Source organism: Schistocerca piceifrons, chromosome X (genome assembly GCF_021461385.2).
Source record: "Schistocerca piceifrons isolate TAMUIC-IGC-003096 chromosome X, iqSchPice1.1, whole genome shotgun sequence".
NCBI classification, from domain to species: domain Eukaryota; kingdom Metazoa; phylum Arthropoda; class Insecta; order Orthoptera; family Acrididae; genus Schistocerca; species Schistocerca piceifrons.
In genome coordinates this window covers 974,340,342-974,360,201 of record NC_060149.1, presented here as the reverse complement: position 1 = coordinate 974,360,201, position 19,860 = coordinate 974,340,342, and positions in this window count along the sequence as shown.

The following is a 19,860-nucleotide window of genomic DNA, read 5'->3' as shown; positions in this document are numbered from 1 at the left end:
TGCAGATTTTACATCAACAGAGGAAGAAATAAATACCCTGAATCAGTCAATTACAGAGGTAGGTGTTAGTCCTGTTAAGAAACCATGGTCAGTGAAGTAAAGTCAGAAGCTCTATGCATCAAGAAAGCGCAGAGAATTACTGAAGCTATGATGAATACACTACAGCAAAACTAACCACACTCTTCAAAGTAAAATTCCATCTTCAGAAGAAAATGAGCCAAAGCACTCTTGCATCTCTTGCCAGGATTTTTTCACGAATATCAATTCAGCTGTTGAATATTGTGCATCCTACGGTGAAAAGGTGCAAGTTTTAACTATTATTCCAGAGACATTTTCAAAGAAAACAATTGTGAACCACATTCCATCAGTATCAAAGTACATGGTAGACAAATCAAGAAATGCGAGGTCTGTAAAAGGAGTCTTATCACGAGCAGATCCCTATTATCATCACCCTGTAGAAGCAGCTCAAGTTCAAATAGTGCAGTCATTTTATCTGGAAGATAAATGGGATTTCCAAAGTGCCAACAAGAAAGACACTATAACTGTAACAGTTGAAGGTCCAAAAAGTTGTGAAAATGAAGAGGTATATGACTTGCAGTATTAAAGAAACTTTTGCAGTTTATAAGAGCAACTATACAACTTCACATATTGGAAGATCAAAATTTTATGCACTACGACCTAAGTGGGTAGTTTCACACCCACCTAGAGATGTCTGTTTATGTGTGTACTGCATGAATTTTGAACTTTGTGCGGTAACTTTGAAGAACTTACTGGAGCACGTGACATATGACACCCTGGTTGGGCGTGTGGACTGTGATGTAAAGTGAGAGACTTGTTTGTTTCAAGAATGTGGTGACTGCCCTGGAAAGGGAGGACTGTCTTTACAGACACTTGGCCTGGTAGATGTAGCAGATAACTCTGTAGAAATTACACATGCAGCATGGGGGAAAATAAACTAATTGAGACAACTGTTGACTTTGACAGTTTCGTTGATGAACTTGGTAAACAGTCAGTGTAAGCAGTAACACACTAGCATCTGAAGAAATTGCAACAACACATTTCAGAAGTGAAAGGGTGTGTACACGCTGAAGAACTATGTTTAGTTCTTCACTGTGATTTTGCTGAGAACTGGTCTGTAATTCTCCCACAAGAAGTACAAGGTTATATCATTGGAGTAATGACCAGGTTACACTGTTTACAGGAGTGACATATTTTCAAAACAAAACCACAAGTGTTATAGCTATAAGTGATGACAGGCAACATGACTCAGCAGATGCTTTGCTAGCAATGTGCAAAATTCTTCAACTGCACACAGGGGCAGAAAAGATCATCATTATTTGTGATGGTGCTCCTAGTCATTTTAAAACTCATTACTGGTTGTTTGAATTGAGTAAGCTGCTTGTGCCAACTGACTGGGTATACAGTGCTACTGGTCACGGGAAGGGGTCTTGTGTTGTAGGAGGCCTGCTGTAGCACCATGCTACAAAACAATTTTTCCAGACCACATACAGCTGCGATTCAGAATGCTGAGGATTTTACAAGAGTCGTGAAATCTAACACATCCACAGCCCTCATTCTTTTGTCCAAAGATGAAATCGAAGAATTCTGTGAGCAGGAAAAAGAAGAATGGTCCAACCAAACTACTCCTGTGAAAGGAACAAAGAAGACAAATTATTGGACTCAAAGTGATGGGCACTTTAAAGAGAAAGAAAGAAGAAATCTTGTTTGTTCGGCCAACACCTCAGAAGCAGCAGGATAATATTGAGATTCACAACCTGAGAAGGTGGATGATCATGGCATTTGTGTATGACTGTGACTGGTGGATTGCAGAGACTATAGACACCAGTTCATGAGTTAAACGAAATTGTAGTGAACTTTATGTTATCACATGGACCAGCTGCTGGTTATAGGTTATCAGCTTAAGGACAGCAATAACACCATCAGTGATGACTTCCTGTTCACAATGTTTTGAAGACTGTAAGTGCTCCAGTTCCTATTGGTTCAACAGGAAGGCATCACTCTATATCAAAGGAAGATACTAAAGCAGTGGAACACATTTTTAGTTCACTGACTGACTAATTTCAGTACAAAACAGAGTACACAGAAGTTGCATAAATTGAAACCTTTAAGTCTTTGGACATTTCACATACATTTTGGAACCATTTAAAATGCTCGAAAAACGTCTCTCTTACTCATCTTTAAAAACTAAAATTATGTTAAATAAGGCTAGGTTTCGATTTTTATGAGCCGATTATGTGATAATGTGGCAATAAAATAGGTTATATGCATGCCAAAAATTTCAATTGTTTATAAAACCTGTTCAACCTAAAAGTGGAAGCTCTCCTTTTCAAGGAAAGTAAACTATATGGTACTAATCAACAGAAAAAAATAAAACATTTATGGATTAGCATTTTTTTAAAAAAATCCATAAATTATAAAAAGAGTTCAGAACACTATAGTAAAAGAACTTTGACACATATCTACAAATGGAGGGTTTCTTTGTAATCATAAAGCAACTATCTTTCAAATATTAAAAAAAAAAACAATATACCTGGTACTGTTTCAGGTATACAGCATTTTAAATTTTTTCCAAAATTTGCATCTTCCACATGGTTTGCACAGTGTCATCTTTGGAGGGCTGTATCTCAGAGCACAATTTTTTTTTTTTTTTTTTTTTGAGATAACAAAAAAAATGTGTGTTTCTTACTTAGTCCTTCATTTTAACATATGCTAAATTCAATAACATCCGAGACTGTAAAGGTAAGATTTTTTTTCCTAGCCTTCCTGAACTGATATGGACTACGCCTATAGCAATCACTTTCTATGCAATACAAGACATGGAGAGAAAGTTCTCTTTGCTTATGACAGCAACAGCATATTCACGCACAGAACACAAGAACCCCTTTTAGAAAAGCCAAATGAAACCCTGAAGGATGTTTCATTTAATTTTTTTCCCCCAATCTAATGCTCACCTCACAATGACGTAGCAATTGTATGTAAATTGAAGGGGATCACTCATTCTTATAAAAGATATAGCAATTGTCACGGGTAGCTCGATATATAACTGCACAGGATACAGGTGGTTAGCCACACCCTTGTCGAAGGAACCATCCTGACGTTTTCCTGCAACGATTTAGGAAAATCACGGAAAATCCAAACCAGAATGGCCGGGCAAAGTGAATTCCATCCTCCCAAATATGAGATCAGTGTCTTAACAGCTGCACCACCTCATTCAGCTGGTCACTCAGTAGGCGCCTACTATACAAAGTACTCTGATAAAGCTTATAATACAAAATAGTTTTTCTCTTCATTGCCATACACACTAAGCATTTCCACTGATGACTTCTGGCCCTAAGGATGCAGATAAGCCATTTGCACTAGCTCCAGTCTGTTCTGAAAACTGACTTCAGCTGAAAAATTAAGTCAGCATCCTTCCATGATAAGTGAGATGCTGAACACAGGAGAATGACATGCAATTTAGATATTGATAAATGATGTTCTTGCAAAAGCAGTGAACCATGATAATGTATTGAAATGGGACAGGGTGATGTACTTGTCCCCCCCTTTCATTATTAATCGCCACTCTGAGCCCTCGAAGTAGTACATACCACTTATTTATTCCAATAGAAAATGCTGTTTTGGGTTTTTATTTGTTTCTCCTTGGTAAATGTAAGTCCAAAATGGCTCTTTTTTAATAGCTATGTATAGAACTATTAGCAATTTATTTAGTAATGTTTTCCTCGATATAGACTTCAGATCGTTTAGAGGCACTCACTCAGTATGGCTCTTTACAATAAACCCGACTACTTCTAGTTACTACTCCTATGGCCCTTTTCAGCAGTTCGAAAATCGTGTCCACGTTTCGTGCCTTCGGCCCCAGAAAAGTATGCCACAGTTACGAATCAGTTTTATGTCGGAAGAATATGTCACCACGAGGCATCGGTTGTTACATACTGATGATAAAAACTCTTAAAAACATAACCGGGGTTGCCACAAGTTTTCCCAAGTGAAATTCCCTGATATTTCACTGATTTCCAGAGAAGTTTTAGCATTTTTCCTTAATAAATTTTGAGATCTCAATGGTCAGTAAAGACATAAGTTGACAAAAAAATTTAAGGACCTCTGTATTTCTCCCCTGTGTGAGCAAAAATCTTCAGCAGTAACATCAACATCTTCTGTAATGAAATGTTTTTAGATGGAGAAAGCAAGCCCAACGGTATATGTGTTCTATGAAGGCCACTGTTGTTATTTTATTTCAATAAAACATAACACATTTGGTGACAAAAATACACATTTCCTTGGAGTCACAAAACAGATTTAAAATACCTTCACTGATTCCAGAAATAACCTCATAAAAAAGTAGGCACCTTGGGAAGAAGTGTATAAGGCACAGAAGGCTTATGTAACCAACAGTATATGTGACTGCCAATAAAATGTTAGTCCTATTATATTCGTTATTGTCAGTTATTACCCATTGTGTTATGTCTATTATTTTACAGGTGTCGCGTAATTTTTCTTTAGAGAAATATATGAATACATAACGTACAAACTACCAGGGACTGCCACAATTTTTTTCTTCTTATTATCCATACTCTGTAATATAAAAATTACTTTCAGAGTGCCAAAATGTACTAGAATAAATAAAATGTCCATAAAACACCACACTGTACAATGTACTTGTGGTGAGACAGTCACAATTCCTGAAATCCATTGCCTGTGGCCTCTGGCCTGCCGAGAAGCACTGCTGTCCCGGGTCCTCAGATAAATTACGAAAATCTGCCACATTATGCCGTATAAAAACAGGCCCAGCCTGTGGGCAGATTAGTGAGACCAGATCTGACAAGCACAGCTTTCATATTAGTGGGAAATTATGGGCTTCAGATCGGCAGGCCAGATCTGTTAGCGATACCTGCAGAAATGGCCTGCGGTTTTGGTCCGTCACGGAAGTCCACTCGTGTGGTCAGCTGTTCGTGTATCGGACACCGTGTTGATGAAATGAGACTGCAGTGATCGATCCTTGCAACAGACAGCATGCACAAATACTCCGAGAATCAGTACTAATGGTGATAGGTAGCAACTCACCATAAAGAGTATCACTGAGCCACAGACAGGCACACAGAAAAGACAATCACACTCTCACAATTAAATTTTCAGCCACTGTCAGAAAACGAAATGACACACACGCATTCACACAATCACTCAGACACAACTCGTGCACGTGTGACCACCGTCTACGGCCCGTGTCGACAATCTCTGAGAATCGGACCCAAACAAACTACACCTCGTGCGTCCCTGCCTGTTGTCGGCAGCTGCTAGACTAGTGGCAAGAAGTGGTGGCGGCACTGACTGCGAGCTAAGGGGAGTGGTAGGAAGGGGAGAAGCAGTAAAAATGATAAAGTTGGGAAGTGGCACACGTACTGAGTGAGCTCTGCCCAGCCAGTAACAATGCATGACATCTCAGTAAACAATCCACTTCATATACTGAGACAAAAAGATTTTTCCACTGGTATTTTTTTCCAGATTTACCTGATAAGTTTGAAATTCCCTGATTTCCAGAACTTATGGCAAGCTTGGTAGCATGCTGATGGATGCCAGTATCTCCAAGTGTTCATTCCCTGTTAACTGACAATCCCTGAAAAGTTTATTATGAAGTCTATCGATTTATCATCTATGCATAATGTGACCAAATTGTTTCTACTCCTTATGCTGAAGTGCATACTTCGTGTGCGATGCTAATTTATTATGTACTGCCCAATTATAAACATCCTTGAGGATTTCATTTGCTTTAGCAAATAGAAGCTGTGGTGTTTTATCAGCAATTATGAGATCGCTGTTATAATCGACGAGAACTTTTTCTTCGTGTCTCGTACTATCTGGAAGAACACTGATACGTACTAAACACGGAACTGGATCCGGTACACTATCTTAAGGGATACCTATGTTTATATGTTTCTTGTCTAAAAATTGTTTTACAAAAAATTTATGTGTAAACTATCTCTAGCGCTTGCACCCTTTTTTCGAGGTAAGAGTGATACAACCATTTGCTTTTCCTTTTACACCTACTGCTTCTAGCTTTTATAGTATTTTGTAGCCAACATTGTCAAAAACCATGGACAAGTCTGCTTATTTGCCTATAAACCGCTATTAGATAAAAACTGTAATTATTCATGTAAATCATTAAACTATCTTTCATGATAGATTCAATAACTTATGAGGGTGCAGATAGCAGTAGAACTGACCTGTAGTTTTCAATACTTTACACCTTATCTTTCTTTAGTGCACAACTTTGTGCATGCTTTAGGTATTCTGGAAAAATACCTGAATTGAAGGACTCATTTATTCCATTTGTTAATGGGGCATGTGTGCTGTATATGCACCCCTTCAGAACAGAGACTGGGACAATATCCATATCTGCTGGCTTCTAATCTTTTACAACTGGGCAGTACAGGCATGTATGGTGTCTAAGCAACATAGACATAGACCACATAGACTGGAACATGTATCTATACCTACTCACTTCTTATCTTTTACAATTACGCGATATGTAATAAATTAACACTGACCATAAAGAAAACAGTGTGCACACCTGCATAAAAAGGGAAAACAAGCATTTTGCATTAAGCTGATGATACATCTAAGGATTCTGTAACCAACACAAATTTTTTTGGAATGAATATTGATTGTCAATTAACGTGGAATGAATACACAAATATACTGACAAAAGAATGTCATCGGCATGTTATGTTCTTAGGGTTCTACTATCAGTGTGTAACAGCCAATGTCCTGTGGTGACATACTATTCCTACATACACTCAGTTCTTACCTATGATATTCTGAACACCATTTCTAAATTTCAGAAAAGGGCCGTAAGAATAATACCTAAGAGGAAGTTAAGGCTCAATGTAAAGAATTATTATAAAAACTGGCTATACTTACCGTACCGAGTGAGTATGCCTACATCCAATAATCTGTTGCGCAAATTGGGCAGAACATCTGGTCTACTAAGTATCCACTAACCCTTACTAATATTATAAAAACAAAAGTATGTGTTGCCTGTTAGCTTTTCACAACCAAACCGCTGTAGCTATTTTACATCAGTGAACATATATCATGTTAAAAAAATATTAAATCTGTACCAAAATGTAAGCTATACACCATATAATGTGTTGCTACTTCAATAGTACAATGCATAGATGTGTGCTCCTGCCCATGGCCCTCCACACACACTGCTTGGCAGCAATGCAGCCATCTCGTGCATTGCAGAAGTTGGGAGGAGGGGCAGTGTATATTACAAGCTATGGTTACTCAAACAGGCAGACAGGTGAGGGTTGCTAATGTTACTGCATGTAAAATAGCCTACTTACTCATCACCCGTCATGACAGGACAACTGATCTGCCAGAGCATCTGCAGGTAACAGCTAGTAGTTCCATACATAATCATGAAACAAGAGCCAATTCAGACTTACATTTACAAATGGAAAAACAAACATAAACCTCAAAACAGCATTTTCTATCAGAAAATAAAACTGTATAATACATCCTATCCAAGAAAATGAGAGAGATTACTAAAATATATCTGTTTAAAAAGACAGCTATAACATTCTTCATAAGTAATGTACACAGTTATGGATCATTTACATGAGTCTGAACAGTGGTTAATAATGGAAAGGGATAACTATAGCACCCTGTCACATCACAATATGTGGTCATAATGAAATTCTTTTAAAAGAAAAAGATCCACAGTGTGTGCCTTGTAATTTTCCTGAGCTCAACATCACACTAGGGCGGGGGGTGGGGGCAAGCTCACACAGTTTTTATGACAATGGCAGACATGCATGTGACTTGTAAAGGTCCAGAGTCAGTTTTCTAAACAGACTGGAGTTAGTGACAATGTTTTATAAGTATCTGGAGCAAACTGCACAATAGGGGTCAACTGAGTGAGGCAGTGTGCTTATTCAGTTACTAACTTCAAACTCAGTAGGATGGAGTTTGTTCTATCTGGCCATCCTAATTAACGTTTTTCATGATTTTCCTAAATCATTTCAGGCTAATGCCAAGAAGGATAATGTCGTGGTTGACGACTGATAAAAGTAATCTTACATATTCTATATATCTGGAGCTATTTATTTTTATCGTATTGTGAGGGCAAATCCTATATCATTGTGGGATGACCCCTGTAAGCAAAGAAAAACAGCCGAACGAAATGACATGTCATTAAGGCACTGATGGGACCCACATAAAAGGATACGCAAGTATGTCGGATAAATAAATAATGATCGCTGTCCAGTATTTAATAGATACCGTATGATATTCACTGCTAGATAATTAGATGCAATTCTCAGTGAAATAATTATTACTAGAAAGCTGGCAAACGAATAATCACTGTTTTTTTTTCAGTATTCTGGATTGATTGCTTCACACCGAAGTATGCGATCACTAATCTACTTCTTTAAATAGGCTTTTTTAGGTTTGTTACGTATTCACAGACTGATAGCAAAACTAACAATTGTAAATGTATTTCACTATTATTTGTAAGCGTTTCATACCTGAACTTCAAGATTTACTAGTAATTAAACTCAAACATAATCAAGGACTCTACTTGCAGTTACGATATTAAAACAATCAGCTTTCACTGTTTACGAGCAACCACGGAATTGCTACAAATACTTTCATATATACTGAACTCAGTCGTTGAGTTTTACTGTCAGCTTCTGAACTAAAATTATCTTTTCCATATGTCGCCGTCACTGTGAATGATAAACAATGTTGTTCTAAAGGGTATATCCAATTACGAGGGCAGTTCTACAACATACGATGTACAGGAATCTATACGACAAATAACACAATCATAAAACATTGAGCACTTAATATTTCATCTCAACAAACCAAAAGCATTAATGACAAACACAAAATAACAATGTTTCGGAAACAGCAAATAATTATTTTAGAACGAACAACTTTTCGGCATCGTATCAATGCTACATAGTAGCTAAACACGAATATTAAAATTTATACATTTTTATACCTTGTGAGATTTATTTACTACTAAATATCCACATAGAAAAATGTGTGACAAGCTACAATATATGCTCAATAACAATTCCAATTTGGCGCTCATTTGAAAAGTAGTCGCAGGGTTGCCAACTATCATACAATGAAAATACTAAAACATTCTCACAAAACGGCCAAAAATGGCTAAAATATAATTTATATGTTTCTTCTTCTTCTTTCGTTTCACCCTCTTTGGGGTACGCTGGATCAATGATTTCTTTGCGCGTTGTTCTTTCTTAGGGTCCAGTATTTCTTCATTCTATCTGATCTTCTTTCCCTCTCTTCTTCCGAGATGAAGGCTTTCGACTTTTGTGTAGATTTGTTTTGGAACCTTATGTTTTCATCTTTAGAAATTAATTTGGCTGTTCGATCGATAAGTGAATTTTCTGAAATCTTTAATTCTACTAGGTCTTTCTCAGTTTCTTTAAACCAGTTGGGTTTCGTTTTGCGGTTACGGAAAAAGTCAAAGATTTGTTTGGTTAATCTCTTGGAATTCATTCTGAGAGAATGACCATAAAAATTTATCCTCCTTTTTCGCATAGTATTTGAAAGTTTTTCAGTTTTCTTGTAGAGAGTTTCATTTTTGATGACTATAATGTAACTGTCTTGAAATTTTGGTCCTATAATTTTTGTTAAAATTTTTCTCTCCTTTAGCTCAAGTTTCTCCATTTGGCCTTTGAAATTCATGTTTAGTGTTTCGGAAAAGATATTAAATTCAGATGAATTCACAAAAGCAACAGAAACCATTCAGACACCAAAGCTGGGAGGATATCAAGGAAAACCTCATTACTACAGCTGAACGGATAGCACCTAACACAAAAAGTAAAAAAACATGCCTGGTGGTCGTTGGAATGTGATACCCTCGTTGAAACAAGAAACAGGCATAGCAAAACTGGCAATCACAGAAAGTAGACTGAATTTCATTAGAGTTAGAAAACTGGTAGATAAAAATATTAAAAGGATTAAGAAGACACATGAAAACAAAACTCTCCTCCAAACTGATGAAGAATTTACTAAAAACAACACAAGAAGCTTTTAAAGAACTTTCAAACAAAGGTAATCACGATACAAAGCACCCACCCTCCAATTTCGAGATGTAAATGGGACCATCGCTCACAATAACGCAGAAAATTGCAGATTACTAGCAAGCTACTTTGAGAAACTCTTGAATTGTGAACCCATCCTTGAAAAATTTGAATCCATCCCAAATAACCGTGAGAAGCCAGATTCAGAACCACCGACTACTGAAGAACTACAGAAGGTCATTTCAGAACTTAAAAACAACAAAGCATCCAGAGAAAGCCTAATAATAGCCAAACTATAGAAAAAAACTGACAAAAATGCAATGACATCCCTTCAGTGTGTTTTCGAAGAAATCTGGAAAGAAGAAGAGATCCAGACAGAATGGAGAGCAGCTCTCATCCACCCTATCCACAAGAAAGGTTTGAAGACAGACCCCAACAATTACAGAGGAATATCACTGCTGGATATAACATACAAGATTCTTTCTAAGGTCCTTTTGAACAGGGCAGAGCCGCAAATGGGCCCGCAAATCAGGGAATACCAGGGAGGTTTTAGAAAGGCTAGATCATGTTCAGAACAAATACTAAACCTCAGAAACATCATGGCATACCAAAAATCAAGGGCAAAAACATACATAATATCCTTCATTGATTTCAAAAAAGCATATTATTCGATTGATAGAGTGACCCCCTACAAATACATTTTCGTACGTTAAATTTATGGGCGAACTATCGGAATCCCTTGAAATAAAAACGTAAGTGCGACAGAGGGATGGATTCTCAGCATTGCTGTTCAATTGTGGGCTTGAGAAAGAAGTCAGGGAATGGAACACAAATATTAAGAGTGGTATAAGACTGGGTAAATATCTCAGAGAATGGACTAGTTGGGAGGCGGAGAAAGTAAAGCAATGGGATCCATAAAAAAATGTACTTGAATTTGACTTCCAACTAACAAAAAATACATACAACAAAAAGTCCCTCCTTTCGTGTGGGTCCAAAATTACACATTACAAGACAGTGATTAAGCTACAAGCAATGTGTTTAATACATAAAAAAATAAAAATACGAAAAAACACTCATCCAGCAAAAATAAGTATCACTCTCCTCAAGTTCATTTCTTTTCTTGGTGCTGTAGATTTCACTGGTCACTCTCGCATATGCGGCATTTGTACCAACAAGCTTCCTATTTCTGCTGGGACTTCAGATGAAGAACAGTTAGTGGTAACATTTCAATCCATATCTTACAGTCATAATAACAGAGAGTAAATTCTTTTTAACTCTGTTTCTGAGGTTTTTTTTCTCACCAAGTTTACCTGGCTAAAAATTCTCTTGGCTCCTGCACTGGAGCATGTTAGAGTTAACACTGAAAATGAGAGTGAGACTAATTCTGTAAAATGATTTTCACCTCTGGCATCACTGTACTTACTTCTTGGCAGAATTCAGAAGTGGATGTCTGAGTTATCCATTTCATATAGCTAATGTTTCCCCTCTGGTTTTCAATATTGTCGTCATTTTGCTTAAAACTCATACCATTAACTAACACCAAACCAGTAATAGAATGTTTCACTGTTCTCAAGGTGTCTCTAATATTTAGCAATTTCATTTGGTGGATTACTTCAAAGTTATCTGCATGGGTATTTTGAAACTCCTCAACCAGCTTTTTTTGTAAAATTCATCTGTGCCATAAAGTTTTCTTTTCGTCATCGGACAGACTGGAGAGTTTTAGTTCACTTTCGACCGAGTAACAGAGATATGGGGATGGATCAATATGATTAGCAATATTGCTTTGAATGGGATCAATTTTAGCTGTGGGGTTTATTATGCTGCCTCTTATGGACCAAACTAAATTGGCCAAACTATCTAATAACTTATTGGGATCCGCAGTCTCGGATTGAAAGTTTATTGATTTTTTTAGATCGATCACATACTTTTACTTGGCTCCTGCACGGAGGATGCTGGAGGTGGAAGCTTGCATTCGGTACGTACCACACTCACTGCTAATACACACCCTGCCTCCTTCTTCCAAGAGCAGCCAGCTTACAGCTCATGGAAAATAAGAATGTGTAATAGGTTAATGAGCTGCAGAAGTGACACAAAAGTTGGTGGCGAGTCACTAGAAGGATCAGGTCAAGGTATAGCCTCTTCGCCCATTTTGGTAAATAATATAAACAATCACTAAGCACAACATTGCACTACTGATTATCACTACTATATAACAGCTAACTATTGTTACGGAGCACAACACTGTTATGTAGCTAACGTTGGCAGCACCCATGAACATTCAACAGCTACCAGAATGCAGCCAGTTTCCATCGATCACAGAATGCATCTTAATGGATGTATCCTTGTGGTACTGTATAAGAAGCAAGTATTGCGAATTTATTCACAATAAATGTGCATGTGCCTAAACTTTTTTTTAAAGTTGCACTGAGAAGAACATGACAATTATTCATGAGTTTCATGCATAAGTACATAATAGTTTCTGGGCAGAGTTTCCTCTGTAGCATGAAAAAGTTCAAACTGTTGTTAATGACAGAAGCAAAGCAGAAGAACAAAACAATTGTTTTCAAATTATTTTTTCATCTGAACATATACCTCACTGTTAACACCATGCAACATGCTGGTGTTGTCTATTTTGAGCCCCTGAATATTTTTTGGATCAAGTTGTTTTATTCCTAAAAATGCATAATTACATTTTAGTAGCTCAACAATACCCAAAAATTTCGTTCATCTGTGTGCTGTAATATTGCCCAGCAACTGCTAATAATTTGGATACTGAGATGTCAGTCAATTCATCTATAGTAAGATTGAATTTCAGTTTGGCTGTATCTCACACTAACAGAAAGTGAAATGCGAGTTGAGTAAATTCGCAGTTATGCCCATACATTACATCACATGCAGATGAGGATCACTGTTTTACTGTCACTCAAAGGAAATACCTTATTGTATAATTGTGGCAGATAATCAGTACTCATTATTTCAGAATCTGTTGCAATGTACAATGCTGATCTAACTTCGGCCTTTTTCGCACCTGTGATTTCATCAACTCTTTTAAACATGAATTTATTCTCACATTACTACTAAATGAAATAGATGCTGGAAAGTATTGCTTAGAACTTTAAAATGATGTTTTCAATGGTAATTTCCAAGAAATTTGCCCAACCAAGCTGCGGGCTCCAAATGATGGATATCGAACATGTGATTCTAAATCGATATATCCGAGTTACTAGGAAAAACCAAACGATTCATATCAGTAGTGAGTGGGATGTCTGGTATTGTAGATGTTTCTTTGGCCGACTGCCTCACGTGATAGAATCTAATTCCATGCTTATGCAATGTAGAAAATTGTTTGAATTTTTTGTCAGAAATGTGACACTCTACCCATATTTTTGCGTGACATTGGCAGAATCTACTCAGGTTGCGACAAAAAGGGAATGCTTCCCATAGCATACACATCAAATGGACTTTCTGTCACGACGACAACGTCGACGACGAGTGAGGTAAGTCGTTTCCTTTGTAATTACAACTATTTCATTAACGCTCTGCTTTTGTCGTTGCTGCAATGACCACTATAAACGTGCTCATAATCACAGTCGCGTGATCAGTTTAGAATGGCACGTTCGATGTCTATCGTTTGGAGCCTGCGACTTCGATAGGTAAACATTCTTGGAAATTACCTTTTAAATAGTATAATTTTGCCCTTATTGTGCTTTGTAAAATGCTGTAGTTGTCTCTGATACAACTGGTGGCATCCATTCCTTAATATCCAACATATCCTACCACTCCTTTCTGTAAGTTTGTATATACTGTGATTTTGGCATGATGTGATAATTAACTAATACAATTAGAAAGTTCAGTATATTCTTTCAGTACTCACTGCTCACTCACGTCATAAACGAGAAACTTTGCACAGCACTGTTGTATAATATCTTGTACCACATTTACAAGAAAGTGCCACTGTGTTACTGTAAGCTCTTAACTCTTTAGCTCTTTTTTGTGGTGTCCAGATTTCTACAGACAGGGGAACCACCAAGTTATATGTCACTGAAATAGGAGATAAGATGATATATATTATGATGTCATTTCATGGGTATGTGAGTGAAGAGATGTCCAATGTTTAACACACGACCCATGTGTGGTATCTATCATACCATGGTATGGAGGAAACGAACATTAAGAAATACGAATACATTCATAATAAAATGAAAAGCTGTATAAAATTATTTAAAAACAGTCTTCATCATAGCCAATGTAGACTTCTGACCAGATTTGGTCTTTTAATTATGGGCCCTCATCAGAGTTTGCACCATCTGGATGATGGCGTTGGCATCACTGAGTAGTTGAAAGACCAAAGTGAACAGATGTATCCAGTGAAACTTAATACAACAAAACTTCTAGAGAGAAGTAAAATTAGTTATTCCACCATAAGTTTTTGTGTTCCTCAAAACATCATTCTATAGTAGCTCTGCTCCTTCCACAATACCACATTTGTGAGATAGGCTTAACAGTTGCATAGTATGGAGAGTTGCTGAGATGGCATGGGAGGGGGGAGAGATGAGGGAGTGGCATGGCCTCAGGCGGCACAAACTTGGAGGTGGCAAGCAGCAGCCAGGTCGGATAATCCTGTCGACATGGTCATTTCATCAGTTGATACATTGTCATGTGAACTGCATAGGTATTTACGGAGGATTTGAAGGCAATTGGACAAATGGAAGTGGTTCAAAATTGAGTTGTAAGATTTAAGGCTTTAGACTGTGTTAACCACAAAATATTACTGCAGAAATTGGACCATTATGGAGTAAGGGGAGTAGCTTACAATTGGTTCGCTCTTACTTCAAAAACAGAAAGCAGAAGGTAATTCTCCACAATATTGAGAGTGGTAGTGATGTTCAGTCCCAATGGGGCACTGTTAAGTGGGGCGTTCCCCAAGGGTCGTTGCTGAGGCCACTGCTGTTTCTTATTTATATAAATGATATGCCTTCTAGTATTACAGGTTATTCAAAAATATTTCTGTTTGCTGATGACACCAGCTTGGTAGCGAAGGTTCTTGTGTGTAATATTGAATCATTATCAAATAATGTAGTTCATGAAATAAGTTCATGGCTTGTGGAAAATAATTTGATGCTAAATCAGTTTTTACAGTTTCTAGCTCACAATTCAACAAGAACCGATATTTTGATCAGATAGAATGGGCATATTATAAGTGAGACGGAACAGTTCAAGTTCCTAGGCGTTTGGATAGATAGTAAGCTGTTGTGGAAAGCCCATGTTCAGGATCTTGTTCATAAACTAAATGTTGCTTTATTTACCATTAGAACAGTATCTGAAATAAGTGACAGTTGAACACAAAAAGTATTCTACTTCCCATATTTTCATACGCTTATGTCATATGGTATTATTTTTTGGGGTAATTCTTCTGATTCAAAAAGGGTATTTTTGGGTCAAAAATGGGCTGTTCGAGCTATATGTGGTGTAAGTTCGAGAACCTCTTGTTGACTCCTATTCAATAGTCTGGGAATTCTGACATTGCCCTCACAGTATATATTTTCTTTAATGTCGTTTGTTGTTAGCAATATTAGCTTATTCCCAAGAGTTAGCAGCTTTCACTCAGTTAATACTAGGCAGAAATCAAATCTACATGTGGAATGCACTCCCTTAACTCCTGTGCAGAAAGGAGTGCACTATTCTGCTGCATCCATTTTCAATAAGCTACCACAAGAACTCAAAAATCTTAGCAGTAGCCCAAACACTTTTAAGTGTAAACTGAAGAGTTTACTCATGGCTCACTCCTTCTATTCTGTCGAGAAGCTCCTGGAAGAGCTGAAAAATTAAGCAAATGCCAGTGTTACATGTTGATTTTCTTTATTTAAACTTATGAATTGTCGCCTAATACATATCCTATATTTCATTTTAACTGTTTCTACTATCGTGTTATAATTTCATGTATTGACTCGTTCCATGACCATGGAGACTTCTCCTTAATTTGGTCCCACAGAACAATAAATAAATAAATAAATAAATAAAAATTAATCTAAACAATTATATCATAAACTAAGATTACTTGAGCCCTCAGTGTTACTGTCATTCCAAAGAGGAAAATAGCTTCAGTCTGTTGTCAGAGGCAACAGTTACTGATAGGGGTGTTAGTACCATGATTTTCCTATAAACAGCAGCAGTGTCTTTAGTATAGACAGATTTGTTAGTTCATTTACTAACCACCAGAGGCTTCGTTATGTCTCGTTTGTCATAGTAAAAAATTATTGTTTCATTTACTCCTCAACACTTACACTTCCAATTATGGATTACAGCAATATTATCATACAAGGCCTTTTTCAGGAAATCTCATGGTGCCTGTAACTGGTTGTGAACCCCTCTGATCGTTATATCCATGATGTTCCACTCTTTGACCATATTTCACCATCGTTTGCACAGCTATTCTGGCTGCAAGAGACAAGTGCAGAGATTACCATATTCTCTGTCTTATCTACTGTCATATCAACAAACACTGACCCTCATGTTTCTATTCGATCTCAACGCTCTTATCTGAAAACATGACAGAAACACCGATTCCCATCATAACAAAATTCTTTCTCTGCCACTCTAACCATTTTCATGAAGTCTTTCTCACGGCAGGAACCCAGCTATAGAATAACTTCCCACATTACATTAGAGAACTGAATAACATCTCCAGTTCAAAGGGCAGTTAATGACATACTCTGCTAAAACAACAGTAAGGATTATGGTTGTCCCTGTATGCACTAGTTGCCCTTATATATTCATCTTTAGAATCAGATCGTCCTCTTTTTTCCAGTATTTTTAGCTAGCTAAATCAGAAATGATCTATCTTGTATCTAAAAATAAATTCAAGATTTGGACACCAAAACAAGCGCCATGTGAAGTCTGTATGTAGCAGCGAGCTAAACATCAATCTGGAAATGGACAGTAAACTGTGTGAAGGCTTATTTATGGCAAGGCTCATCGTTTGCCATTTGGCTCCAGGAAGAGAACTTCAGAACACAGGCTTGTGTGGTCGGTTTCAGAATTCAATAACGGGATATCGGTATTTTGTACTTTTTAATGATGATTATACGAAGTTTAGTAGACTAAATTTCATCAAAGAAAAATCTGAAGTTGCAAATAAGTTATGTCAGTTCATAGCTGAAGCAAAAACTGCTGGATATATCTTCAAGGAACTTCTCAGTGACAATGGAACAGAATTTCGCAATGTCGTGGAAACTGGCAGAGCCATAATGCATACACATGGAAATATTCCACAAAAGCTTTGGGCGAAGATGGTGAATACTGCAACCTACATCTTGATCTGAACAGACCTTCCAATAGTCCAGGGATATCCTCATATGAACTATGGTATAGCAAGAAACCAAGACTGAAACGTTTGCAGAAGACAGGCTCCACCTGCTATGCTTATATTCCGAAACATCAGAGAAGGAAGACGGATTGGAAAGCAGTGAAAGGAATTCTTATTGGATACGATATTACAGAATTTATTGGAAAGAGGAGGGTAAACTCATTAGATCACAAGATGTAATCTTTGAAGAGGCATTTGAAATCTGAGAAACATTAATTTCCCCAGTGACTACTTTTAAATCAGCAGGATTCAACACATCAGACTGATGACCAGTCCATTATTGATGAGGATAACAGATGTGTGTGAATATACATGAAGTCACTCAGGAGGAAGATCAAGAAGACATAAATGAAGGAGCCTCACTTCCTCTGCGTGATTAGTCAACTCTCAGTGCTCCACAAAAGTTTAGAGATTGTGTGATGCATCTCCCAGCATGGTTCCAAGAACCAGAAACATTCAGTGAAGCCATGAAGTCTGGCTGGAAGGAAGCCATGGATTGTGAAATAAAAACTCTCCAGGAAAATAAAACACAGGACCTTGTTGAACTACCACCAGGAAAGAGGGTCATTCCGAACAGTTGGGTATACGAAGTGAAAACAAATGCTGATGGATCAGTCAATAAATTCAATTCAAGATTGGTGGTGGAGGACTACTCTCAGAGGAGTGGAGTTGGCTAAGATAAAACCTTTAGTCTTGTAACTCGAGTGTCTACTAATGAAGCACTACTCTGTGTTGCAGCAATTGACGTTCCAACAGCTTTTCTTTTTAATGATTTGAAAGAAACCACATACATGCAGTATCCTGAAGGATGTGATGATGGGTCTGGGAGAGAATGTAGCTTAAAGAAAGGTCTGCATGGACTGAAGCAGGCTCCTTGTTGCTGGAATGAAAAGTTCAGTAATCATATCTCTAAACTTGGCTTCCAGAGGACCGAAGCTGATTCTTGTATTGTCATGAGATAGAAAGGCTCTAATAAAATATTCGCCAGCCTCTGTGGCCTTGCGGTTCTAGGTGCTTCTGTCCAGAACCACGTTGCTGCAAAGGAAGCGGGTTCGAATCCTGCCTCGGGCATGGATGTGTGTAATGTCCTTAGGTTAGTTAGGTTTAAGTAGTTCTAAGTAAGGAGACTGATGACCTCAGATGTTCAGTCCCATAGTGCTTAGAGCCATTTTTTAAATAAAATACTGCTTGTGCTTTATGTTGATGATGGTTTGATTGCAGCTCACAGTGAATAGTAACTACAATAATCTATCATTGATTTAACAGAAGATTTCAAAATTACTTCATCACCTGCATCATTTCTCTTAGGACTGGAAACTGATTAACAAGAAGACGGATCTGTTCACGTCAGTCTCATTTTGCAGAGAAGATATTAAAGCACTTCAACATGAATAAGTGCAAGGCTATATCTACCTCGGTTGCGAGTGACAGTGATGCAGAAGAAAGTCATCATTACTCTGAATTTCGGTTCAGACTAGCTGTCGGAACACTAATGTTTCTGATGTGTGGGACAGTTCCTGATACTGCGTATGCTGTCAGTGTGGTATCTACAAATCTGGACAAACCACAGGTCGTGATTTAAGAGGATTCTACAATACCTGAGAGGTTCAACAAATTGTGGGCTTGTTTATAAAAAAGCTCAAAAAGGGGGATTTTTGAATGCTATGGTGATTCTGATCCGAGTAGAGATGTTGGCACAGGGCGCTCAAAATCAGGTGTTCTTTGTCCTTATTCTGAGGCACCTATCTCCTGGATTAGTCAAAGGCAATCTTCTGTTTCCATATTCACAACTGAAGCTGAGATTGTAGCCACTAGCGAAGCTGCTTGAGGGATAGTCCGGATGAAGAAGCTTTTCACACAATTGGATCAGTTGAAATCGACACCAATTTTACATATTGATAGCAAAGCTGCTATCCAGCGAGCCTAGAATCCTAAATTTCATCGACAAACGTAGCATATTCGTATAAGACACATCTTTGTTCACGTTTGTTAGTGCTAGTGAAATTACAGACTTAAAAGTGGACACTGAAGGACAACTTACTGACATATCAACGAAACCATTGTTTTCAGTTAGATTTCAATGGTTGTGTAATAATACTGGATTCTGTAAGTTAGTAAATAAGGGAGAGTGGTGCTGTATTTTTTTTTTCATCTTTGCAAATTTAATAACTGAACTCTGTACCTTTGTTTTCAGCAGTTGGCAGTACAAGTGTGTAATCTTTTACCTTTTGGTCATGTGCCTTTGTTTGGTTTGGTTTTGAATAAAGCTTGCGTTATTCAACTGTATATATGTTCGTTTTTCTTCTTGTGTTTTTCAAGTGTCTAAATATTCATTTGTGATACAGTAACTCTCAGCAATATGTAAAATAACAAGATAATTAAGTCGATTGATCTTAAATAAGATTCGATGGATGTAAA